Genomic DNA, 27,498 nt, shown 5'->3' on the forward strand with positions numbered 1-27,498 from the left:
ATACATGCTGCTGGTAAATGTTTAGCAAGCAGCTCTCCTAAAAGAAAAAGCCCTGAATCGTAGCATTTGTTTATTTCTGTGGTAAAAATTTCCCCATCACAGCCAATTTCAAGCTGCCAACGTGATTCCTCTGAATGCAGAGTTGGGAGGAGATATGCAGCAGCACACCATTTTACAGTATTTCTACCATAGAAATACACAGATGCAAATAACCTTAAGAGCATAGATCAAGAGTCAGCAAATTTTTCTGTATGGGGCCAGGTAGTAAATATTTTTGATGTGCTCAACTCTGTGTTGTAGCAGGAAAGCCGCCATAGACAGCATGTAAACGGATGGGCATGGCTGTGTCCCAATAAAACTGCAGTTTGCAGTTGGTCTTTGCCTAGTGATGAGGAGTTGGGGAGATCCAGTGTTCTATTTGCTTCTTCATCAGCTTTCAACCAGCCCTCCATGTTTCAGCCTTCCTCCCCATCCCCCGATTAACTTCTTCTGCTACCAGCTGCTGGCACCCCCGGGGTTTCTCAGGCTAGATCAGTGGGGCAGCTATGGAAATGCACTACTTAGATCTCCCTTCAGGATATAACTTGCCATTCAGCTGCAATGAGTGCCATTAAGCTAACTGCCTCCATCTGCAGCATTTTCAAGATCTGCTACAGCATTCCAGTTGAGGTGACCTCTTCCCTGGCAGCCCTCAGCCAGTGACTGAGCATGCCGATGGTACTAGGGCCTGGCCATTTCTGCCCAATGTAGGCCATTGCTCTGCCCAATGAACTCCACATTGTGTTGGCTGAGTTTTTGTCAGATCTATACCGTAATCGGAAGCTTTTCCTTCCCAATGCTGCTTTCTCCCTCTTCACCTTGTTTCCAATAGACTTTTTGTACTCCTAACTTCATGTCATCTTCTGTTTCTTGGAACACCCAAAGGGACACAGTCGGTAAAAGGAGTGGTCTGAGAAAGCAGGAAGTGAGATAGGGTTTGGAGAACTAGATCAGAACTGTCCCACTGTCAATGAACCTCATCACGTGTGGCATTTGGGGCATGGATAGTCCCTGGTAGAATGTGGGGGCCCGGTTACTAAAACTTTCACCAATTGTGACTTGGGAGATTATTCTGATGCAGCGGAATGCCCTATGTGGGGCAAAATACAGGCAGTTCAAAAGTGTGTGTACGTGTATGAACAATGGATGCAAGCTATGATTGGCTGGCCATTAGGTTAGACGGTTAAACCTGAGAGCAGCTAACAAACAAGTGGAAACTCTCTCCTTCACTAGCTGTGAAGCTGCTAAAGCAGCCAGACGGCTTGCTGAGCAGCTGCCATGGACGCCCTTCACTCCTGCCCTGGGGAACAGGAAAAGCTTGACCACCAGACTCAGAACTTCATTATCAAGAAGCTTCAAAAACAATTGCAGCCAGGCCGGCCTGGTGGCTTAGCGGTTAAGTGCGCGTGCTCCGCTACGGGCGGCCCGGGTTCGGATCCAGGGCGCGCACCCATGCACCGCTTCTCCGGCCATGCTGAGGCCGCGTCCCACATACAGCAACTAGAAGGATGTGCAACTATGACATACAACTATCTACTGGGGCTTTGAGGAAGAAAAAAAAAAAAAAGGAGGAGGATTGGCAATAGACGTTAGCTCAGAGCTGGTCTTCCCCAGCAAAAACGAGGAGGATTAGCACGGATGTTAGCTCAGGGCCGATCTCCCTCACAAAAAAAAAAAAAATTGAAGCCAAAGATAGGTAACTTGTTGGAAAACTTGGGACACCGACGCATGGGATGGGGACAGCTGGATGGATGCCCACAAAGATTCTGGCTCCTGAGACCCCTCTGAACACTGAGAGCCTGCAGAGGTTGCCCACCTTTCTTACTAAAAGCTAACACTCCTCTCACACAGAAAGCCACTGCAGCGAGTGCTTCTGAATAAAGCAACAGAGAGCCCTCTCAGAAACTTAGCCCACCTCCTCTCATGGCAGTCACGCCAATAACTAGGGTTAAGTCACAGCATAATCTACATGGGAATGTGCTAGGCCTGATCTATACCCCAAAGAAGCTGCAAGAATGAGTCAGCATATATTGGCAGGAAAAAGGGAAGTTTTTAGGACTGGATTTTGAGGGTGCCTAGTCAAGAGACCTAGCATATAAGATTGGATAATGGTGAGCTTATTGACTTGGAGGCACTCTTGAGATATGGGATTTAACACCATGGCAGGCCCCAGGGGATGGCGCAAACTCCCCGTTAGGATGGTTCCTAGAAGTCTGGAGAAAGTAATAGCCTGTGCTGAGAGATCTTGAAATGCTTAAATTGCCATGGCAGTCAGTGGAGGGCGGGATTAAAAACCTCAAGGGGAGTGGGCAGGCTGGAGTGCATATATTATGTGAGGCCAGAAGCCCTTAGGGAAGATTATGGGAGGGGCCAGAGGATACATCATTCACCAAGGCCTTCAGTAAGAGAGACATCCTGGTAAAAGAGACACCACCCTCACCACGAAGTTCAGTGACAGTTCACCTCTGAGGGCCAGGTCTCACAGTAGGAGATGCTATCACAGAGCTTGGCTTATTAATAGCAATGGGAATGATGGGGCCCAGAAGCATAGTAGATCCAGGAGGCAGAACTTAATGCCAGAAGTCAGAGTAGTCACAATTATCAGAATGACTGGCAAAATCAGAGTGATAGCCAAGGGAGCTTGACCTAGAAAGAGTTGTGGAGATGTTTTATAGAACCCAGTGCTCCTAGGGGAAAAATAAATGGGCAGGGAATAAAGGTACTACCTAATATATGTAATCAAAGAAAGCAAGAGTGGATGAGGGTGGTCACTACAATAAAAAGTGTCACGATCTCTTGTCCAGTTTCCAGATCTGAGTCAATTTTCAGACCCAGAACCTACTGACTATAAAGGTGGCCAAGTCCTGGAGGAAAGGACCCCACAACTCTATGGCAAGTATATACTGTAATAATTCTTCTAGTCCTTCCTCAAAGGGACCTACACCATTTTCTCAGGTGACTGCACACTGAGAAAGGGGGAATATCTAGACATTTCAGGAAAAATTAGACACAGGATCTGAGTTGACGTTGATACTTAGAGACCCAGATTATCATCTTGGTCTCCTCATTAAGAGTAGGAACATACAGAAGCCAGGCAATAAATGGCCAAATCCTGGCTCAGAGTAGGTACACTGGGTCCATGGAAACACCTAGTGGTCATTTCCTCAGTCCCTGAAGGTTACAACTGTGAGTAACATACTTGGAAGTTGGAGTAATCCCCACTTTGGGTTTTAGCTCCTGAAGTAAGAGCTGTGACTGTGGGGAAGGCCAAGTAGAAGCCTTGGAAATTGATACCCAGCCTGCTTCAGACAAAATAAACCAAAAACAATGTATCATCTTTTGGGTGTGGATGGCAGAGATTAGCGCCACTCTTAAGGATCACAAGAATGCCTGGGTGGAGGTCTGTGATGGTTAATTTTCTGTGTCAACTTGACTGGGCCACAGGGTGCCTGGATATTTGGTTAAACACTTTGGGTGTGTCTGTGAGAGAGTTTCTGGATGAGATTAATATTTGAATTGGTAGACTGGGCAGACTGTCCTCCCCAAGGTGGGTGGGCCTCATCCACTCTGTTGAAGGCCTGAATAGCACAAAAAGGCTGAGTAAGGGAGAATTTGCTTTCTCCTCTTGTCTTCAAGCGGGGACATCAGTCTTCTGCCTTTGCACTCAGACGTGGACCGGAACTTATACCATCAGCTCTCCTGGTTCTCAAGTCTTTAGACTGGGACTGAAACTATACCATAGGCTCTCCTGGGTCTCCAGCTTACTGACCATAGATCTTTGGACTTCTCAGTCTCTATAACTGCAGGAGCCAGTTCCTTGTAATAAATTTCTTTTTATATATATCCTATTGGTTCTGTTTCTCTGGAGAACCCTAATACATGGTCCCTATCATATCTCCATTTAATTCACCTCTCTGCCCCCTGCAAAAACTGGATGAATTCTGGAGAATGACCCTAGACTACTGCAAGCCCAACCAAGTAATAGCCCTGATTGCAGGTGTCAGACTCAACCTGTCTCTTTAGTAGAGCATATTACTATGGCTTCAGTCTCACAGTTTGGGGTAAAGCAAACTGAGCACAGAACTTTCTGGATGTTTATGCTATTTTCTTTCTTTCTTTTCTTTCTTTTTTTTTTTTTTGCTGGGAAAGATTCATCCTGAGCTAACATCTGTCGCCAATCCTCTTTTTTTTTCCCCTCTCCCAAAGCCCCAGTACATAGTTGTATATTGTTGTGTCCTTCTAGTTTTTCTGTGTAAGCCACCACCACAGCATGGCTACTGACAGACAAGTGGTCTGATTCCACGCCCGGGAACTGAACCCAGGCTGTCGAAGGGGAGCACACTGAACTTTAACCACTAGACCATCAGGGCTGGCTCTCCTTCTTTCTTTCTTTGTTTTTTTCTTTCTTTCTTTTTTTTTTTTACAGTTGTCTCATCCACACCTCATTTATCTGAATATTTTTAGCTAGTTATCTTTCAGTTTTTCAAAAGCATTCCACAAAATTTTCACAGAAAAAACTGTTTACCTTCTTAGTTCATCAATTTACATAATTTTTTTCAGTTACATAATTGCAATAACAAGTACAACTAGAATTAACAGGCTTAAGAACAAACACATAATCTCTTAAAATATACAATTCCACTCACAGGAGCAAAAATGTATGTTGCACTAGAGTAGCTTGCCACCTGTAAGCAGTTAGAGATTCCGCATACCAACGACAGCAGTGTGTTTTAGAGATGGCATGGGGAGAGTCGGTCATTCATTCTAAGGAGTTATAGTGGATTTAAGATTAAATGGAGCTCAGTTGTGTTTACACTCAGAAAGGACAAGATTCTCCTCTCCTTCTCCCCAGCCCTGTGTGTTTGTATGTGTGTACTGGGGCGGGGGGGCGGCGATGGTAGAGAAATGTATTTTTGCTCTTTTGTTCTTGTCAACGTTAGACAGATCTGATCTTATCATTTCCCTGCTCCCAAACCACCATCAGTCCCCACTGCCTTCAAGACAAATAAAAACTCCTTAAAAGTGGTGTATAAGGCCCTTCACCACCTCAGACTCCCTATCTTTTCAGTCATATATCTACCTCGTGCCATTTCCCCCACCAACCCTCCTGTCATGCCGAACCAGAGGAGATCATGCTCTTTCACTTACCCATGACCTTGCCTCTCAGACTAGAATGAATTTTTCCTTCTTTTTAGGGTGACTACATAATTTACTATCCAAACTGGTACACATTTGAGAATGAAAGGGGACACTAACCAGATGGGACAATGGGAAAACAGATACAAACTGGGGTAGTTCTGTGTAAACAGGCCTATGGTCACCGTGCTCATTGTAGGCCCATTGATTTCCTCATTTCTGTGATCTCAGTGCCTAACACTCAGTGGGTGCTCCAAAAATCTTAGTTGAAATTGATCACATATTCTACGACCTTCCCCTATTGTTGTTGTTATTTTCCTCTCCAACCTTGGTCACCACTAATACATATAGAAACTTTGTGTGAATTACAATATGTGCCCTTTCTTCCTAGCAGACTACACAGCCAGTGGACACAAGCTGGGTTTCAGCCACCACTTTTCCTCACATGGGCATTTTTGTGTAGTGAGAAAAGTACTCAATGTGTCTCCAACTATTTATCCTGTATAAAAATTAAGTGGTTGTGGAAGATACTGAAGCACTCTACTAAAATATATGTCAGATGACATTTGAAATCTGGATGAGAAAAGATGCCAAACGAATTTGTAGTAAGAAGAGCAAAGTATCAAACATTTATCTGGAATTTTATGCAGAGTGAACATAAGAGGACTGTGAAAATCTATTCGGGAGTAATAAATTTGCTTCACATTGAAACAGGGAAATATTTTACAAGTGGAACACAGGGCCATAATATTATTCAGAGAAAGCGTACTATCAATATCAATCTAAGAAAAAGAAAAAATGATATTCTTATCACTTGGAAATGGGCTATGATAACCTTATGTATAAAATGTCTATTTTATTTTAAGAAACCTATCTTAAAAAACAAGCATCCAGTACTTTTTTGGTTGTTCAATACTTTCATAGTACCTACATTTAAAGATACTAGCCATTAGGCACTTAAAACAACAAAAACAACTTCAAACGTCTTGTCCTTTAAGAACCTGCCTTTCCTTTTAAATCTATCTATGTATCCCACTCCTCTATTACCATTCTTTACATCTAGAACACCACATATTTTAATTTTTAAGTTGCTTGTATTAAAACAGTAATTAAAGAAATAATTTTTTAAAATGGACTCAATTTAAAATTCTAATCTCCATTAGGTTCGTTTTGAAAAAGTCTAAATAATTAAAGTTCATTAAGAAATCAAATAGTTTTGAAAGGCTAACAGTTAAAAAGTCCTGTGCCTTGTCTCTCTTCTCGCCATCTCTCTTCTCTCCATCTCTGGTCCCTGTTTCCCAGAGGCAAACACTTTTCAGCTATGAAAGCTGTTTCTTCTGTCAGCAAGCTCCATCTTTCTAAATAATATATATTTACAGCTATTTCCTCATTTACATATTTTAGATAATATTTCTTGACTTGCTAAGAGAGAGTAGGATTTTGTCAGGATGTCTCAACTTCTAGTAATCCCAGTCCCACCTGGTTTAAGAAGGATGAACTGCACTGATTTCCACAATCAGAAGCCTCGAGTTTCTGATGAACTTGAGTCAGCTTCATTCAGTGGCTCTAGCTTCATTTCTCTGTGGTTCCCTCAGTTCTAGTTTCCTCTGTGTGGTGTCCCCATCTTTAGACTGCTTCTCTCGTGGGGGCAAATGAGCTGTAATAGTTCCTGGTTTTACAATGACACACTCAACATCCAGAAGAAAGAAGTTCATTCTCCGCTCTTTCACATTAGAATAAGGGAATCTCTTTTTCTGAATTCCTAGACAAACCTCTTGTAGCTCATTATTAGAAACTGGGTCACATGCTCATTCTTGGACCATCCCCTATGGCCTAGGGAATGCCATGAATTTATTGGCTTAGACCTGCCCATCCATAAATTTATTAGAGTGGTAAGGAGAATGGGATTACACTAATCAACTTAGATTAATCAGGCCAGCCTCTAAAGCTGGTCTGCATGGCCACTGCCCAACGGGGGAAAGGTGGAATGGATGTTGGATTGACGATGCCAGCTTCCACTAGGGGCATTTAGCACTCACATACCACCTCCACCTCTACCACTCCAATAGAATTACATCACCGTATCTATTTAAATCACTAACAGTGTAAACTACATGATGACCATGAAAAAGATGGCAATAGCGGGGCCGGCTCCGTGGCATAGCGGTTAAGTGCGCATGCTCTGCTGCTGGCGGCCCAGGTTCAGATCCCGGGTGCGCACTGATATACTGCTTGTCAGGCCATGCTGTGGCGGCGTCCCATATAAAGTGGAGGAGGATGGGCACGGATGCTCGCCCAGGGCCAGTCTTCCTCAACAAAAAGAGGAGGATTGGCATGGATGTTAACTCAGGGCTGATCTTCCTCACAAAAAGAAAAAAAAAAGGTGGCAATAGGGTATTATGATTTTACTTCCTTTCTGTAGAACGTTTATGCTTTACCTGTAATTTTTAATTGTTTAAAAAAAAATCCTGCAAAATTTACTTTTAACATATCCTTAACTTTTCCAAATGTTTCATCACATCAGTTTATTGGGGAGCTTACTTTCTAGTAGGGGAGAAGACAATAGCTAGATAACACGAGTAAAATGAGGTAACAGTAAACCATGGTCATTACTATGAAGAACAAGGTAACTAGAAAAAGTAACTGAGGAAGGCCTCATTAGAGAATGTCGTTTAGAAGGCCTCTCTCAGGAAGTGACATCTGGCCTGAGACCTAAAGGATGACAAATAGCCTGCATGAGAAGAGCTGAGAGAAGCATTCCAGGCCTAGAAGCGACCAGAGCAAAAGCCTGTGAGTGGAAAAGAATTTGGCAGGCTTGAGGACAGAGATGAGGCCAAGTGGCTGGGACATAATGAGTAGGGGAGCCTGACGGGGATAAGACTTTGGAGCGCTGGACTGAAGAGAGGCCATACAGGCTCTTGGAAGACCATGGAAAGGAGGCTGGGTTTTTCTGAAAGCGTGTTAACAGTGGAGCAACATGATTTGTTTTGTGTTTTTAAAGACCCCTTCTGGTTTCTACGTTGAGCATGGACTTGGGGTGGGGGAGATAGGGCAGAAATGGAGTTATGAAAAACAGGCAGGATGCTACTGCCACTCTCTTCCTTGTAGCAATTCTACTGGACTGTACTTTTTGTCCTATAAAGATAGTTTTTAAAAAGAAGTTCATTTGAACAGTTTTGAAAATGTCTAATCAGCTTTATCTATTAATGTATTATCACTTAAAATGAGGTGTTAATTTAGCTATGAAGACCCATAGGACATCAAACTTAGACAAAGTACTTGCATTTATTTTCCCTTCCCCTCAAGTATGTCTATTTGTCTTGGCTAATTATTTCAGAGGAATCATGTAGGCTCACCTCCATCTGCTCTGAAAGTTTTGTTCATGACACACATGGAATGATAGTTTCATGTAATGTTTACTTACATTTCTCTAACTAAAGTGATATTAACTAGTCAGAGGAAAAAATAGGTGATCCACAGTAACAAATAATATTAAGAAATCATAAAATCAAATTGATTTTTAATTTTTTTTTTAAATAAAGCATTTATGCCTCACAATCACTGCTATACCAAGTCTCCAAATACTTTACACATCAGATTGAAAAATTAAGATCTATGGAGAGTTTAAAATAGGAAAACAGATAGAGAAGCTTCTAGCTAAAGGAGCATTCTTACTTTCTCAAATTAGAGTTAATACAAAGATTAGGATAAATAAATAAATATTTAATTAAAAAAATTAGAACGCGAGTGCTCACTCTACTGAAGTCCCATTAGATTCCCTCCTGTTCCACAAACATAAGCACACTCTGGTCTTAGGGTTTTTGTCCTCACTCTTCCATCTAGTGGAATGCTCCTGCCCCTGCTAAATGTCTGCAAGTCTCTCTTCACTTTACTCAGGTGTTAGCTTGCATGTCTATTACCTTATCAGAGAAGCTTTATGTGACCTGGTTTCAAATGCCTTCCCCATCACCCTCCATCCTTCTCAGTATATATATTTTTTTCTTCATAGCACCTACCACTACCAGATACAACACATTTATTTTCTGGCTCCCCTCAGAGGAATATAAGTTCCAAAAAATGCAGGGACTTTCTTTTTTTGTTGATTACTTTCTCTCAAACACCTAAAACAAATGAGATGATACACAAATGCTCAACATATAGTTGTTGAATAAAATGTGTCCTTATCAAATTAAGAGCAATATTCTTAGCATTTACTGAGTCTAGGCTGTCTTTAATAATGATTCAACTATACCCTGTTCAAGTGAAGACTTTCTTTTCTCCTATATTATCAATCTCAGGGTCAGGATCTAGGGCCAGTATCCTCCTTGTCTCCAAGAACATAAATTCCTTTGAAGCTAATTTCATCGGCTCCACTAGTGGTCAGTCCTCTATAGCCGTCCAATTACAGTCACTCTCTTATTTACTGCCAACTTTGGTTTCTAGTTTAATATAATATTTTCCCTTTTCAAGACTATACATAGTCATTCTCAGCGACTTTCAAAATATATGTAGATGGCCCATACAGTTGCACAGTCTCAATTCTTTTCTGTTAGGGTGTTTTTTTCCCTCATCTCTCGCATTTCTTTTTGATTCTTTCTTAGGATTTCTCTCTCTCTGCTTTTGCTGCTCCTCTGTTCTTGCATGCTATCTATTTTATCCATTAGAGCCCTTAGTATATTAACCACAGTTGTTTTAAATTCCATCTGATCAGAATTCCAACATCTCTGCCATGTCTGGTTCTGATGCTTGTTTTGTCTCTTCAGGTTGTGCCTTTTTGCCTCTTGATATGCCTGGTGATTTTTTCTTGATAGCTGGACATGATGTACTGGGTAAAAGGAACTGCTGTAAACAGGCCTTTAGTGATGTAGTGGTGAGGTGTGGGGGAGGGGAAGCATTCTATAGTCCTATGATTAGGTCTTAGTGAGCCTATGCCTCTGGACTGTGAATTTCATGACTGTTTCTCAGTTTTTTTCCTGCCCCCTTAAGGCCGAACAGGATGGCAAGAATGGGCTGGAGTTGGGTATTTCCCTTCCCCTAGGTCAATCAGGCTCTGATAATACACCAACAGGTTAAACTCTGGTTACCTACATTCCCCTCAGGACAGGCCTTGTTTAGAACAGAGCACTCCGACATATTTCCAAATGGTCCCCCCACTCTTCACCCCCCCACCCTGGAAGCACAAGGGGATTTTTCTCAGATATTTACTGCGGAACCTAGTCAAGCTCCTGGAGGTAAATCTCACAATATTGTAGGGACTCCCCTCTGACTGGGTCTCCCCTCTGACTGGGTCTCCCGAAGTTTTCAACTCTCAGAGTTGTCCACTCTGAGCCTCCAGCAATCCGTCGATTACAGATCAGGACTTCCTACCCTGGCACTGGTTCTGGAGGTGGTTTCCTCTCATGAGGCGGTGTCCTCTCTAATCTTGGGGGCAGCAGTTTGCCCTGTGTCCTCCTCTCTTTTATGGATCCAAGAAGAGTTGTTGATTTTTCAGTCTGTTAGGATAGAGTGGTGACTTCCAAGCTCCTTACACTCAGAACTGGAAAAGACTTAATTCTTTAACTTCATCACCTCCAGAGACTATTACTCAGTCTCAATTCACACTCTGGACTAACTCTGGACCATGTAAGCACCGATAGCTGTACTACCTGTGAAATATCAACTCTGAACATCCTATTCAGCTCACCACCTCCGATCCATCAAGCTCACTTGAGCTTGGCAATAAGGCTTTAGCCTCTTAGAGACTACCAGTACATTGCCCACTCCCCCACCACACACACTACTTTTTAATTATCTGTATTTACTCCCACGTGTACCCAGCTTGGATTTCATGATTCATCATTATAGTCATTCCTTTTCAAGCACAATCAACCACCTTGGCTCCCATCTCTCTCTGTTAAATTCACTTAACAAAATCCCAAACCTGCTTGAACTCAATTATGGTTCTTTGTGCAGAGACCTAAGCAACTTAATAAAGAAATAATACAATTAGCTGACTGATTTCTCTTTAAATTCATGATCACAGACCACAAACGAATGTTCAAGCCAACCTGGCAATCCTACTATGCTTCCCTAGGAAGTTCATCTTTACATTCTCTGAGGTAAAAATGCCATATTTTTTCCCTGTGATCTCAAACTCCTCACTCTATCCATTTTCAGTGGAAGATCCTACTCTATAATTCACTGAGAATACAGAAACTATCAGAGAGGATTTACTTCATTTTCATTCCAACAAATATTCAAATCTCTCTGCATCTGCACTCACTTCTCAGCCTCCTCTGTTAAAACTGAAAGTGTCATTTTTCCTATTACGGGCAATTCTAATTTTTGACACCTATATTTTCGCTGCTTCTCAATATTTTGCTTCTTCAGTTATTCCATTTGTCCACTACGCATCATCAAATTTTTATTCTCTGCTTATTATTCATGCCAGTCTACCAACATACATTAGTATTTTCTACTTAAAAAAAAAATCCTTCTTTGACTTCCTCCATCTACCACCACACACCTCTCTAATCTTTTCACAGCAAACACTACATATACATACACACATTTACACATACACATACAATTTTTATAAGAAAATGGTATTGAATATTTATAACAAAAAACAGCATGGTCTTCTCCCACCCCTCTCCACTCCCAACTACCTTCAACATTTCTAGCTCTTTATTTTGATATTAATTTCCACACTTCCAAATAATATGCTTGTATTGCTATTTATCGATTAACATAATGTAATGGTAAATGTATGGTAATGTATGGTAAATGAGGACCTCAACTCAACTGTTGTTACTTTTACATCCCAAATTTATCCTGATTCCATCTTCTCTACATCTCCAAAGTTACTCTTCTAATCCTAACAGCCATTATGTACTAGAATAGCTTAGTGGAGAGCCACTTCCACTCTTGCTATTATTATCCATTTTCTACAGAGCAGCTAGAACAATCTTGTAGAAAGTAAATCAGATTACACTATTCTGTGATGCAAAAACCTTCAATGGCATTCTCTTGTGTTTAGAATTAAACCCCAAATGCTTTCCATAGTCCACAAGGCTCTGGCATCAAAGGAGGTTCCTCGATTGTCTCTTTGAACTAATATCAACTTAACTTATCACTCACTATGTTTCAGCTATACTTGCCTCCTTCAGTTCTTCACGTGTAGCAAACCCTTTCTTACCTTAGGATCTTTGCAATTGTTTTCCTTGCTGCTCTTCTCTTGCTGGTTCTTCTTACAATAGGCTCCACTTCAGCTCAAAGAAGCCTTCTCTAACCACCCTACTGCTCTTTCCATTTAAGTATGTTTCTCTTTACTCTCTCTGACATTATCCTATCTTTCCTTTACAGAACCCATCCCAAATTGTAACCTTATTTCTCTATTCATCTGTCTCTCTTCTCCCCCTCCCCTAAACTACAATGTCAACTCCAAGTGAGAAAAATCTTTGTCCATCTTTACAGTTTTCCATGTACCTAGCCTGACAGTAGGCATATAAAGAGCATCCAAGAAATAATTGAATTAATTCTGCAACCTGTGGACTAAATATAGATTTAACCAGCTCAACTACAAGTATATGTTGTATCCAGCAGGAGTGGGATAGTAAATAATAGGCTCTTGAAATCTTATAAGGCATGAGTTAACTGATCCACTTCCCAGTAAGTCACTAGAAAACTTGGCTGCACCCAATTTGGATTCATTTCTAGAGACCTCCAGGGCCACTCTTGACAGGGGATACTAAGGTTCTTCATTTGGGGCAAGGGTATCCCTTTCTGGCTGGTTCAGATTCTTCTGGACTGGAGAACAGGAGGTGCTCAAGGAATTGAGATAGTCTGTGGTCTGAGTCTACTGCAGACTTTAGGGTTTTATGGCATGCAACTGCTCCACTGTGGAGGATTGCCTGCCAATTTTCTTTTAGGGAGATTCCTTTTGTATTTAGCTAATGCTGAAGACCTTAGTGGGTCAGGTTTCTTCTTAAGTTGTCAATTCTTCTGGACTTCTGTTTCTTAGCAACAGCTGGGACTCTCTCCATCCTCATTGTTCTCTGCTTTAGCCTCAAAGCAAACAAGAGAAAAAGTGGGCATGGCAGCCTGCAGTTTGCCATTTAGTAATATTCCCAGACACATAGTGCATTCCAATCCTAGTGGATATTGACAGACAATGTGAAGGATCGTCACACTTTTGTGAGGCATGGAAGGGGATGGGCAGTGGAAAATTTTTTGGAGGGAGCTGAGGAATTAGAGTTCCTTAATATCATTTGCTCCTCCTTGTGAGTCCCATTCTTATGACTAAAATTTCACTTTCTGGCATTCAATGTAAAAACTCTGGTATTAGACACAAGGTGGCAAAAAAAAAATTATGTCGCAATGCAGTGGGCTTCCTCAGTAACTTCCTGATCTGGTTCTATATTCTCAGACCAAAGGCAAATTGGCTTCCAATAATTGTCAAATTTGCTCCAATCTACTTTCATCTGAGAACTTTGTTTAGAATTCCTCTCTTTTCTAATGTAGTTTCCAAAACTCCATGTACAGTAACTGCCACACTTGACATTTTTTATATTTCCCTACCAAGTTCTCTAAAGCCCTACCTCAGTGACTATATAGTTGGAGTTCTAAGACACTATTGGAGAAAGCCTGTGTAAATGATTTACTATTGCATAACACACACAAACAAGTTCCCATTTTAGGGCAGGAAAGTCTTTATTGCCTGCTACCCCACCTTGATTCAGCCAGTTTCACTTTCTCTGAGGTTTGTTATTTCCAACCCCATTCACAGTCAAACTGGAGCAGGACTCTTCCAGTTGTAATTGGCTGAAATTCACTTAAACCAGTTTAAGCAAAGACATGACATTGTATTATAAGGATAAATTATGATAAATAATTCAAAGATAGGGAGCAGACTCGACCTTCTCAAAGGACTGAGATCAGGAACGGTAAAACTATCAGGAACAAAGGCAGCTATTAGATCCGTGTCTGATACGTCAGCACTGCTCCATGAAAGCACAGACTCTGGAGTCACACTGCCTGAGTTTTATTTTAGCTTTAGCCCTTACTTAATTTAGTCAAGCTTCTCAGTTTCCTTACCTATAAAGTAGGGATAACAGTACCAACCTCGCACAGTTACAACACTTAGAACACGGAGTGACGAGGTAAGTGATCTGAGAGTATTCTTGTTCTACAACACACCTCTCAATCTCCACATGCTGCTACCAAACATGGCAGCCCTAGCCTAAATTGATAGGTTTCTTAGAACAGATCAGCTGTCTGATAAACTTTCTCAATCAAATTTAAATTCTCAGGACAATCTGACTGGTCCAGATAGGGTTCAGGGTTTCATCCTTGCTAAAGCCAGAGGCGTTAAGTCACCTAACACTTATACACCTGCTGAGGCCCACCCCTAAACGTCTGTGGATATTTCTCAGTGGTGGGGGATCACAAATCAAAGCTAAAATCCCCCCCTCCAAAAACAAAAGAAAAGGATTTTTCAGTACTTCTCTCAACTCACTGCTATTCTGTTCTTCCATAGTCACAAAAAGTCCTGATATGAGTAACCTGCTCAATATCATATAGCTAATAATGAAGCTGTGGTTCAAAACTAGGTCTGACTCCAAATCCAAAATTTATTTTCACTAAACAATGCATTAGAGTTGTTTATATTTATTGAGACCATACTACGTAGCTGACCCTGTATTTAACCAAACATTTGAGATGCAAGACTTCGAGTACTTCAAAATTAGGTTTCCTGGGTTTTTTTCCTAATTTTTAATTTTCAAAAATTGGGGTATAGCATATGCACAGTAAAGTTCACAAAATTAAAATGTTCGACTTGATGAGCTTTCTCATACATATACACTCATATCCACCCAGATCAAGATATGGAACATTCCCATCATTTTATAAGGCTTCCTTATGCCCCTTCCAAGTCAATACCCATGCCCAGAAAGGTAACTGCTATCCTGACTTCTATCATTATAAACTAGTTTTGTTTGTTCTTGATTTCATATAAATGGAATTATATAATATGAATGCTTTTGTGTCTATTTCACTCAACATAAATTATTGTTTGTAGCAATTTATTCTTTTTTATTGCTGGGTAATATTCCATTGTATGAATATACTTCACTTTATTCCAGTTTGAGGCCAAAATGAATCAAACTGCTAGGAAGATTCTTATACAATGCTTTTAGGAGACACCTGCATTCATCTCTCTTGGATATACACTCAGGAGTGAAACTGCTGAATTATAGGATAGGCATAAGTTTAGCTACAATGTACACTGCCTGTGAATTTTCCAAAGTGGCTGTAACCAATTTACACCCCCACCAGCAATAATACTTTCAGTTGCACTACAGTCTTTTTTTAAACAAGGAAAATAATATAATCAGTCTATTGCGCTAGTCACATTTCTTAGTTCTGCAAACGTATTTTATTTGAGGCTCTTTTGTTGCTGGTTACAAGCAAGGCTTAGTTTTAGGCTAAGTTGTTACGTAGAATAGATCCTCCTCATTCATTAGCACCCTTACCAAACCACAACCCCCACCCACTGAGATTTCACTTAAAGATACTACCTAGTTTGCCATCCTTTATAGCCGGGTTTCTCAACAACGGCATTATTGTCATTTTGGGCCAGATAATTCTCTGTTGTGGGGGGCTGTCCAGTGCATTGTAGGATCTTTAGCAGTATCCCTGGCCTCTGCCCAATACATGTCAGTAGCAGCCCCCACCCAATTCATTGTGACAACCACAAATGTTTCCAGATTCTTGCCAAATATCCCCTGAGGTGCAAAATCTCCACCCACCACTGCCCTGTTAATAACCACTATTTTCTAAATAAATATTCTGGCCTCTCCACACTTCATCTAAACCAAATGTCATGAGTCAATGCAGTGTTAATACAATGATGTCCCTAGTTTTTCAATACTAATGGCACATTAGAATCATCTTTTTAAAAGGGGAGCTTTGAAAGAACGCATATGCCAAGGCCCCACCTTAGAACAATGGAATGAAATCTCTTAAGTAAGTCTTGAGCATTTTTCTTTTTCTTTTTTTTGGTGAAGAAGATTAGCTCTGAGCTAACATCTGCTGCCAATCTTCCTCTTTTTGCTAAGGAAGATTAGCCCTGAGCTAACAGCTGCGCCCATCTTCCCCTATTTTTGTACATGGTTTGCCACCACAGCATGACTTGATGAGCAGTGCATAGGTCCGCAGCCAGGACCTGAACCTGCGAACCCCAGGCCACCAAGGCAGACTGCGCGAACTTAACCATTACACCACCAGGCCGGCCCCTTGAGCATTTTTATTTTAAAGCTCCTTAGGTAATTCTAAACTTCGGCACAGCTGAGAACTACCTTCTTAACATATTACTCTTCCCAGGAATATATGCTTTCAAATAGATTTCTACCAAGACTTTTCAAACATTAGTAGAGCATGAGGCATGTATGTGGGGAGTAAAAGACTCACAGAAATTCTCAAACTACACCAATTAAGTGTCTACAGCCCATAATTAAAAACAGTGATATCTAGTGTTCAGTTCCCGATTGGGAAAAAAAAAGGTATATGTGTTAATTCTTACAGCTAACTCTAATATATTCAACCTCTCTTTCAAAGGGATATTTCCCATTGTCTTTGACACACCTTAAATCTTTCACCTAAACAAACAAAAATCCACAAGCCCCCCAAAAAAAACAAACAGAAAAATTCATATTCACTCTCAAGTCAAAGTCAAACTGTCTGAGAGAGAAATTGAGACTCACTGATTCCATTTCTTCATTTATCACATCCCACTCCAATCTGGCTTCTGGTCCTATTATTCCAACAAAATAGTTCTTGCTAAGGTAAATGACCCTTATGTTACTAAATCTAATGGATATTATTCAGGCCTTATTTCACGTGACTTCTCAACAGCATTGGACACTACTCACCACTCCTTCCTTGAATCATTTATGCCTTTGTCTTCCATTGCACAACACCCATCTGATATCTGCAACTCCTTAGCCAGCTCATCTTCCTCTACCTAGCCAAAAATTAATTTAAATTCTTCATTGCACACTCCTAGGTTGTCTGCTAAGTCTATTTCATGTATACTCAAGACTTTCATTTCTCCCTACATACTTAACAGTTAGTTTTCAGTCTAGATCTTACTTCTCAGCTCTAGACTTCTATCCAAAAGCCTCTTGGATGACTCAAAGGCATCAGAAACTCAGTAAGTCCTACACCAATGATCTCCACACCTACTCATCTCCAAACATATTACCTTTCAAATGGATGTCATCAATCAGCTCCAGTCCATTCCATTGTATGTACAGCTTCCCTCCTCCTCCTAACCTTGAATCCAATTGCATCAACAAATCCTGTGGACTTTTCCTTCCAAAGCTACTCTCTCCTCCTCCATAACACTACCCTGGTTCATCAAGTTATTTCTAATCTTTTACCTGTTGTACCTGCCTAATTCATCTAAGAATATTGTATCTACTTTGACCTGCCTCTAATCCTTTTTTGGAATTTACAGCTAAGGTAAATTTTTCAATTTGCAAATCTCATCATTACCACCCAGCTCAAAATCCTTCAAAGGTTTCCCATTGCTCCAAGAGAAGAACCTGCTTCTTTTCCTGGCCTTTGGGCCCTGAATGGCCTGGCCCCTATGCAGCTTCATCTTCCTCAGTTCTGTCTGCTCCAGCAGCACTGAGCTTCTTGCAGTCCCTTATAGGTAGGATGGCAATGTAATTTATCACCCAAACCACTTCTTTTTGTGTGTGTGTGTGTGTGAGGAAGATCAGCCCTGTGCTAACATCCGCCAATCCTTCTCTTTTTCTGCTGAAGAAGACTGGCCCTGGGCTAATATCCGTGCCCATCTTCCTCCACTTTATATGGGATGCCGCCACAGCATGGCTTGCCAAGTGGTGCGCCAGTGCGCGCCCAGGATCCCAACTGGTGAACCCCGGGCCGCCACAGCGGAGCATGTGCACTTCATTCACCGCCTGCCCACCGGGCCGGCCCCCTAAACCACTTCTGAAAGTGCAAAAAGTCTATCCTTGGCAAACTGGGATGTTAAGTTGACACCATCTTTCTGGCCCTAGAATTTTTGCTCATGTTGTGTCTTTTACTGGGAAAGGAGCTCTCCATGTCCCTTTTGCCTATATAATTCTTCAGTTCTCTGACCAAGTCACTTCCTTCCAGGACTTTTCTGACTACGGTTCTCCATTGTGAATCCTCACAGCACTATATGCTTCTTCATACCATTTTTCTCAGTTATGATTTTGCAGTGTGATTGTTTTCTGCACTAGACTTGAACTCTTGAAAGTATGTTTTTGCTCTAATTCCCCTCCCCCACCCCAGCAGAGTGTCTGTATGCAATTTATTGAATGAATGTCAATATAATAAATAAGGAACACAGAGAGTCTGTATTCAAGGAGCTCACAATGTAGTATGGAAACAAATGGTTTATTACAATGACATGCTGCACTTACAGAATACACAATTTGATATCCAAAAAGGGAGGTAAGAGAGCTGCCTGATGTATCTCACATGGTGTCAGTACAATTGTGTCAGTTCTTGATGACTGACTTAAACAAACCTACAAGGTTTGTTCATAGGAGAGATGCACTATATCCACTAACAGTGAGAAAGATACCTTTCCAATGACCTGAAGAAATACGTGGCTAGAGTGTCGAGTGTCTGCTAGGAATGATGGGAGGCGATGCTGGGGTCAGACTGTGAACAGACTAAGTAATTAAAATATTATGCACGTATGCAAATGTATGTAGTATATTTAAATATACATATTTAGAGCAAGGGAGTGATTTCATTAGATTTCAGGTCTGAAAGGAGCCTACAGGGTGAGCTGGAGGGAAAGATATAGAGAAAATAGGGCCTAAGTAAACAAAGTAGTGAGGATTAAGAAGAAGGGCTGAAGACAACAGATATGAGGTAAAATGGACAGTAAATAAAGGACTTGGGGGAGAGGAAAGAGTGACATAGCATCAACACACCAATTTCTTTTTTTTTTTGAGGAAGACCAGCCCTGAGCTAACATCCATGCTAATCCTCCTCTTTTTGCTGAGGAAGACCGGCTCTGAGCTAACATCTATTGCCAATCCTCCTCCTTTTCTTTTTTTTCCCCAAAGCCCCAGCAGATAGCCGTACATCATAGCCGCACATCCCTCTAGCCGCTGCATGTGGGATGCGGCCTCAGCATGGCTGGAGAAGCGGTGCGTCGGTGCGCGCCTGGGATCCGAACCCGGGCCACCAGTAGCGGAGCGCACGCACCCAACCGCCAAGCCACGGGGCCGGCCCCCAATTTCATATTTTGAGGTTAGCTACTTAACTTTTTTCTTACTCTGTGTGCACACTTAATTTTGTCTGTAGAGGAAGTAAAATCTTTGTATCCACTTCAATGCCTATTAGATTTTATACATAGTTGCCTCTTAGCAATATCTTTAAGAGCTTTCCATTTAAAATTTATTATGATTCAAGCATTTATCAGTAAAAATCTCCAAACACAGTGGCCATAAACAAGCTGGATGAGCTATTGGTAGATATCAGAACAATCTAGGCCATTTTTCCAAGCACTACCTAGAACATAGAAATTCTGCATATCAGAAGAGGGGAGGAATGAGAATGTCAGGCACGTGTAATTAGGAAAAAATATCCTAGGTGACTGACTCCTGCTCCCTGCCCAACACTGGGAACCACAGCTCCTCTCTTATAATTTTTATGATTAAGAAAACAGAAAATGTACAATAAATTTTCAGTGTAGGTTACTTAGGATTTCATGTGTTCTATTTATAGGGGACTTTGTAAATTTAAGTATATTTGGAAAGCTCTTCCTGTTTGGCAAGGACCTGGGGGATGACGTCATAGGTTGAGATTCTAGGGTATTTTAATACTGTCCTGATTGTTTTAGCAGCTTCTAATATGCAAATCCTCTAATTAACAAGAACATAATTATGAAATTAAAACCCCAACTTGGCATCCAAAACATTAACAGAAAGCAAGAGTTATCATTGTTTTTATGGTACACATCTCACAATTCTGGATAAGTGGTTCTCAATCTATCCCCACCTAAGGAAACTCATGGGTTTCCAGCCCTAGAAGAGCATATCAGAAGTAAGGACTCACAAAGAGCTGTCCTAGATTTTGTAAAAGTAATATTGTTTGCAAAGAATATGAAATGTCCCAAATGGGAAATTAGATAGGAATAAAAACTTCTGGTTGATGTTATTTTTCAAGGATTTTTGCTAGTCATGTGTTGAGATTATCAACTGTTTGTCTATTGTTTTTAGTACCCATAGGTAGAGATAAAGACCGAGTTTATTCAAACAAAGTGAAACTGAGAATTTATGCAGATAACAAATGGTCAAACAAATACTTTTGCCTTATTTATCAAGTGACTTTTTAAAAGCTGAACTGGCAAGATTGTTCCAATTTTCTACTTACTTGCATTTCTCGACATTGTCAACAGTCATTCTAAAATTTTGTGGAGTCTTAAAGTACACAATGATTTTACAAGAAATATAACTCTCCAAGATTCAACAGGAAACATAAATCTCCAAGATTCAACAAGAAATATAAATCTCCAAGATGCAATATTTTATTACAATTTTGGCAAGATTTTTTTCCCGCAAAAAAAGGATCTAGTTTATATGTAGCATATCACATCCAAATGGCAAGTCAGTAGTTAAAAAAGGTTTGACGTGGGCTTTCAGAAAACATACAAAATAGATTAAGAACACACGGTAATTCTTTTTTGTAAGACAATTATAAAGTGTAGTATAATTGAGGACTTTATTATCTGAATTATATTTCTGATCACAACATTCTTTCTCTGGCGTGGCTACTGTTTTCCAGGGGCTTTTATTTTTCACTTACCACTCCAGTAATCCAAGAAAGAAATCAGAGGCACGGGAAGGTCCTATCATTAAGGCACTTTTATCATATTTTTAATATTAAAAATTAGCACTTGGTTCCTACTTTTAGGGCCTTCAGAGATGGAGATTTGTATGATCTTGTTATTCCTCACAACCCAGCGTTACAGCTATTTAATAACTAGGAAAAAAGGAAAGAAAAAAAGAGGTGGAGCACAGACCATTTTGCAAACTGTGGTAGTATTCCATTTTGTTTCACTATTCATTGGTCACAGACAGACTTTTTTTGGAGTAGACCAAGTGTACCTGTTTGCCGCCTCCTCCTTCCCAAGGGTGAATATACTCTTCCATAAAATGAACACATACCTGGAGTCATGTTTTGAGATCTTTTTGAAGGCTTTGACCCAAACTGTTTAAACAGCTGGTAGACTAAAACTTGAAATCCCCACATGCGAAAAGAACTATTTTGGGAACGCAGCTACCCCGTTGAAAGTCATTTGACTTGGAAGGTTGGCCTTTACACCAAATCAAATAACTGAGGAATGGGATTAGAAAGTTTCAAAAAGCATCATTAACCTCGAGCGATTCAAGACTGATCTGTGGACGAGGGGAAAAAAAATGAAGTGTAAAAGAAATGATTAAAAAAATGCTTTCAAAAAGAATGAAGCGGGACATCCCCAGGCTTGAAAAGACAGTGTTTCCATCGCCACATCTCCAGGGTTGTAACTGAGGCCCGCAGTCACAGTTCAGGAAGAAACCGTCCACTAAGTGGCAGCACGCTACGCTAAGCCAGTTATCAACGTCCTCCGAGCAGCTTTTTTGTCGCCATTCGGCAGCGCACCCTCCTCCCGTCCTCCAGGGAGGGACCTAGAAAGGTTGTAAGAGTTTTCTCCTGAACCCACAAAGGAATCAAGAAGTGTCACAGGATGTCAGCAACTCCGTCTCTGTTTTCCCTCCGTCTCCTCAGGTGCCCCGCCCGCACGGGCCATCGGGCCCCCGAGGCAGCCTCTGTCGCAGGTCGCCTAGGCGTAGGAGGCGGCCGGAGGTGACCACAGCTGCCCAACAGTTGGGGTCCCAGGCTGCCCGGTGTGACGCAGCGGGCCCCTCTCCACCCCTCCCCACAGGCGCTCCGACGGGGCCGGGGCCGGAGAGAGATGCGGGCCGAAGCCTGGGCGACCGGACCCCACGCACGACCCGGCCCCCTGGGCTTATCCAGCGCGGCGCTTCTGCGGCTCCCCGAGCCCCAACATAGTCTTCAGCATCTCGCCATCCCTCTGCTTCCCCGGTTCCTCTCGGTCTCTCCCCCGCAAAGTCCTTGCGCAACTGTCCCGAGCGACAGCAGCGTCCACACCCGCACGCAGCGAGCCTCTAGCTCCCACTTCCCGGAACTCAACTCGCGGCGGGTGAGGGAGGGCACCAGAGCAAGCATCAGCGGCCCGCGGCTGCCGCCAGAGTCCGGCGGCCTCCGCGCGGCTGGCGTACGGCTCCCATCGGCGCGCGTGCGCGCACTCGCTCTCCGCCCCACCTCAGCACCAATCGCTTTCTTCCTACGGCCCACGACTCCACAACGTAGCCCCTCCCACCGCCCGCGCGCCGGCAGGAGCGGTTTGGCGTGCTCGCGCCTGCGCCCTAGTCAGTCCTCCTCGCGCCCAGTGGGGAAGGGGAGTGAGCAGGGGGCTTACGTCGTGCAGGAGGCGGCGGCTACGACGGAGACGGCTGCGCTGGCTGCGCTTGCTCTCTCGGCGTTACGGCGGCTGCCGGGAGCCGATAAGTGGCGGGAGCGGGAGCGCGCGCGTGGCTGCGGCGACGACGACGGCTCCTTCCTTCTCGCTCTAGCTGCCCTCGCCGTTGGTGCTTCCATCATGAATGGATTGTTGGATCCGCTCCGCAGGGGGTCGCGCGTGGGAGCCGCAGGCCGGGGCTTCCCCCTCCCCCTCACGGACTCCTGCTTACCCCCAGACGCCCGGAGCCCGAGGACTCACCCGGCGGCGGACACCTGAGTGGGCTCCCTCTGCCCCCGCGAAGCCTGCACGGCCGCCGGTAAGAAAGGGGGCGGCTTGCGGGTCAGGATGTGGCGGGGAGGCCGGGAGCCGGCCGGGAGGAGGGCGGGGGCGCCGGGCGAAGGCCGGGGCGGCTCTGCGAGGGCCGGCGGCGGCGGCCGGGCTCGGCGCGCGGGGGGCGCGTGAGTGGCGCGCAGGCGGCTCCGCGGAGCGCGTCCTAGCGCCGGCGGGCGGCGGAGCCCGGGCCTCCTCGGCGTGGGCGCGGCGGGGCCGCGAGGGCAGAGCCGCGGAGCGCGAGCGGCGAGCGCTTGGCCGGCGCGTCGCCCGCGCCGCGACCCGGCCTCCCGGCACGTGGGGGGCGGCGGCGAGGGGGAGGGGCGGCGGCCCAGGCGAGCCCGGGAGGGCGCGGAGCGGGGCGGCGGGAAGTGTGAGGCGGGAAGAGAGACTCGGGGACCGGGAGGGGGGCCCTGGGAGGGACGGGGGTGGGAGTGTGCGTCCGGCCGGGAGACTGACTGGAGCGAAGCTGCGATGGACGGAGGCGGGAGGAGGAAGGCTTCCAGCCTCCTTTCGAGCCCCGCTTCGGAAACTCAGCAGGAGCAGAGCAGCTGTTGAAGGACCGGGCACAGGGGAGGAGGGTTGGGGAGGTTTGACTTCATTGTTGAGACGCGGGAAAGGCTGGAGAGAGCTGTGTGCGCCTGGAGCTGCAGAACTCAGGGCTGTGAGCAGGGCCTCAGAAAGAGGACTGACTCGGGGAAGGCAGATGAGGGGGAAAAAGGAAGTTAGAATGTCCAGAGAAAGCCGTTTTGAGGAGCGAAAGGAAAGTGGAAAGGAAAGAACGAAAAGAGGAGTGAACTTTCTCAACGCAGAGAGACTTTCGGGAAAGAGGCGGTTTGTTAGAGTCCCTAGATTTTTAAGACTTGTTGAACAGTAAAGCTCTTTGACGGGTTGGAATTAATATTTAACATGAGGAATAAATGTTGCGTGCAGGAGTTACTTTTTGGATAACCAGTTCTTGCAAAGAGTCTATTGGACCTTAGTCTCTGGAGAATTAAAATCTCGATCTAGATGTAGAGTTTGCTGTGATGAAGTTGGCAACAGCCTGTTTTCCTCCTGTTTTTTTTGTGGAATGGAAATCATCGTAGGACTGAATTCTCTTTGCTGAGGTCGGAGGACAGCTCTGCTCTCAGTTGGCTATCTGGGTCCTTTCTGGCTGGGGAAGGATCTGACGTCTCCTTCCCCCGCTTCTTCCTCTCCCTCCCCTGCCAGAGATCTCTTTGTTTATTCGTGGATGGCTTGTAGGTGACTCTCCAGTATTGTGCTGAAATCTTGAAAGGTGGGAATGCTGTGTCTTGGTCCGTGATTTCTGCCCCAAACCCGTTACTTAAAAAATCATAGTGTATATTCCATTACCTTTTTTTTTTTTTTTAATGGAATCTCGGCAAGTCCAACCTGAATAAATATTATTTAAATTTTATCATTCCACTGTCGGCTTTGCTGTGAAAGTACACATTTATTTTGACCTGTACAGTTTTTGCGAAGATTGTATGATACTCTTTTATTCTTCTGTTCTTATGTGAGCATTTTCAAAACTTTGCCTCATTCAAGTGTATGAAGTTCTTGGTGATATGAATTAGTGTTTGATTAAAGGTAACCTTTTCCCCCCTTACTTGGTTTGACAAAGTATCTAATAAGACTCCGTTTTCTATTCTTGGAAGGTATATATATGTTATATATTACCATTTTTCTTTAGTTAGCTAGTTATCCATAATGTGTATATATGTATCGCTACACAGCTGCAGTTAGTCTAAAAGTTTTATCACTCAGCAGATATTCTGATTTCTTCTGTCAAAAATAAGCACTGGTGTGCTGTAAATTCTAGTAAGTAGTCAGGAATGTAGTTAATGGAAGCCTAGGTATTTCTGATTGGCCTAGGTAGATTTGTATAAGTTCTAAATAGACTTATCTTTTTCTCTACAGGAAGTTTTCTTATTTTCTTAATATGTTTTCTTTAGGTGAATCAAAAAGGGTCCCAGGAAACCTGTGAATGTTGAAGAAAATTCGTCTGTGAATTTTTGGTATTCAAGGAGGAGTCAGTATTTATATTCATCTTTTAAACTGGGAAGATTTATATTTTATTTTAAAACTTCTTGATATTTACAATGAATGGACACAGTGATGAAGAAAGTGTTAGAAACAGTAGTGGAGAATCAAGGTAAGCACTTTATTATCAAGTATTTATTATGAAGAGAATGGAAAACTTGTGTGACTCTTTTTAGTTTTCTTAGTAGATGGCAGTTTTCAGGTTCAAATTCTTCCTCTTAGGTATCCAAACAGTAAAAAGTTTCTACTATAAGGAGCTTTGTTGATAATACAGGTTTTAATTATTTTTTTCCTTTGAGATACACAAAGAAGAATTTAAGTATAGAAGTTTGGATTACTTAAATCTCCTTGGAGGTATATATTGTTTGGGTTAATAACTGAAGCTAGAACAAGTAGGAAAAGAGATTTAAATTGATTTGACTGTTAGTGCACTCTCTAAATAAAGGCAATAAGAATTTCTTTCCTCATCTTTTTCTGGCATTTTATCTTCTACCTGTGCTGTCCAATATAGTAGCCACTAGCCACATGTGGCTGTTTAAATGTAAATTAATTAAAATTACACAATATTCAAAATTCAGTTACTCAGTCACACTAGACACATTTCAAATGCTGAATAGTCCCATGTGGCTAGTGGCTACCATGATGGACGGTGCAAATAGAAAACATTATTGTCACTACAAAAAGTTCTTTTGGACAATGCTGATCTGGATATTTGTTAAAGTATTGTTGCAACTCTTTTTTCCTCCTATTTTCTTTAATTTGAGTTTTAATTATATATGAGTGAGTTAAGAGTTCTTACTTGGGCCATGTCTTTTTAAGGAAGATATAGTTTATGGGAATAAGCCATATTAAGCTATTTTAATGTGAAAGAAGCCTCTTCAAATACAAAGACTCTTTAAATTCTTCTGTAGCCCCCAAATTTTGAGTTATCTGCATATTAATAATAAAGTCCATGTAGTTATATATACTTATCATATGTAGAGATCAGGAATATGGACATTGGAGTGAGACTGCCTGCTTACTTATCCCGGTTCTACTTCTGGTTAGCTCTGTGAATTAGGACAAATTATTTAACCTCTGGGGCCAGCCCCATGGCCTAGTGGTTAAGTTTGGTGTGCTCTGCTTCAGTGGCCCGGGTTCAGTTCCTGGGCACCAACCTACATCACTCATTGGTGGCCATGCTGTGGCGGCGACCCACATACAAAATAGAGGAAGACTGGCACAGATGTTAGCTCAGGGTGAATCTTCCTCAAGCCAAAAAAGGAAGATTGGCAACACATCTTAGCTCAGGGCCAATCTTCCTCAGCAAAAAAAAAAAAAAGAGAGAGAGAAAAAGAAAAAATTAACTTCTGAGGCTTTGATTTTTGCAGTTTTGAAATGGGGATTACGGTATTATTTATCTTATTTGAAGTTGAGGATTAAGTGAGATGCTACATCTAAAGGGCTTAATATAGTTCCTGATATAATGAGCGCTCAATATTTGCTTATTATGATTAGCATTATGTTTTATGTAACATAGGGTACTAGATAATTAAAACATTAATTATAGTGATAGAGAAATGTGATGGACAAGAAACAGGAAAGTTTTGGCAGTTAGGAGGGTTTCAGAAAAAATGTTGGGGTAGAAAATGAAGCAGTGGTATATGTATTTGACCTGAGACTTGGGATTTTCTGGTCATTCTAGGAATACTTGAGTTTATCAGCTTTCACAGGTGCACTGTTTGGATAACAAGAACATCATAGAGAAGAAGGAGTAGTTACGGAAAGCAGCATGATTTAGCAGAACAAGTGTTGGTCGGGAGTTACAAAACCTGAGTTGACACCATCTAACTAGTTCTCTGAATGATTTCTCAACTGTAAAGTAATTAAGAGTTGAACTAAATGATTTTGAAGTTTCATCCTATCACTTTTACAATGTGTAATAAAATTTTAGATAACAGAGTTTCTGGTGATTCTAGTCAAACTCTGTTATCTAAAACTTTTTGAATCACCAGAGTTGAGAGGTAAATTAGAAGACTTTTGAATCTCAGTTTTGATTCAGATCTCTACAGGTATATTGACTATAGTAAGTGAATAGGAGAGTCACGTTGTCCCGCATTGTCTTATTCATTAGTGAGCAATGAAATGGTTGATAGGTAGAAATACCTAGAGGAGACACAGGAACAAAACTACCTGGAAAATAGGAAGTAAGCCTCTTGAGAGTAAATCCTCTTGTTGAGTATGCGGAGAGATCGCGTGTTGTTATGTTCTGACCGCTTACCTGTTTGAGTAATCTTTTATATATTTTACTGCCATAGGTAAAGCAAAGGTGAGTAGTAAGTCAAATTAGATGGTATAGTTGAAAAAAGTTAAACCCTGTGAAAGCAGAT

General features: G+C 42.4%; 1 long non-coding RNA gene across 7 annotated transcripts in view; it reads left to right on the forward strand.

Annotated features, from left to right (window-relative positions):
* LOC131402349 (uncharacterized) overlaps positions 1-27,498 on the forward strand; it is a 277,855-nt gene that overhangs the window by 220,261 nt on the left and 30,096 nt on the right. For 5 of the 7 annotated variants that reach the window (XR_009218570.1, XR_009218573.1, XR_009218569.1 and 2 more), the window contains exons 1-2: positions 23,009-23,069; positions 25,042-25,241. The exons of the other annotated variants lie outside the window; for them this stretch is intronic. This is a non-coding gene — a long non-coding RNA (uncharacterized LOC131402349). Of the gene's footprint in view, positions 1-23,008; positions 23,070-25,041; positions 25,242-27,498 lie in introns of those variants that run through there. 7 annotated transcript variants of the gene reach the window in all.

Source organism: Diceros bicornis, unplaced genomic scaffold (genome assembly GCF_020826845.1).
Source record: "Diceros bicornis minor isolate mBicDic1 unplaced genomic scaffold, mDicBic1.mat.cur d_74_multi, whole genome shotgun sequence".
Lineage (NCBI taxonomy): Eukaryota > Metazoa > Chordata > Mammalia > Perissodactyla > Rhinocerotidae > Diceros > Diceros bicornis.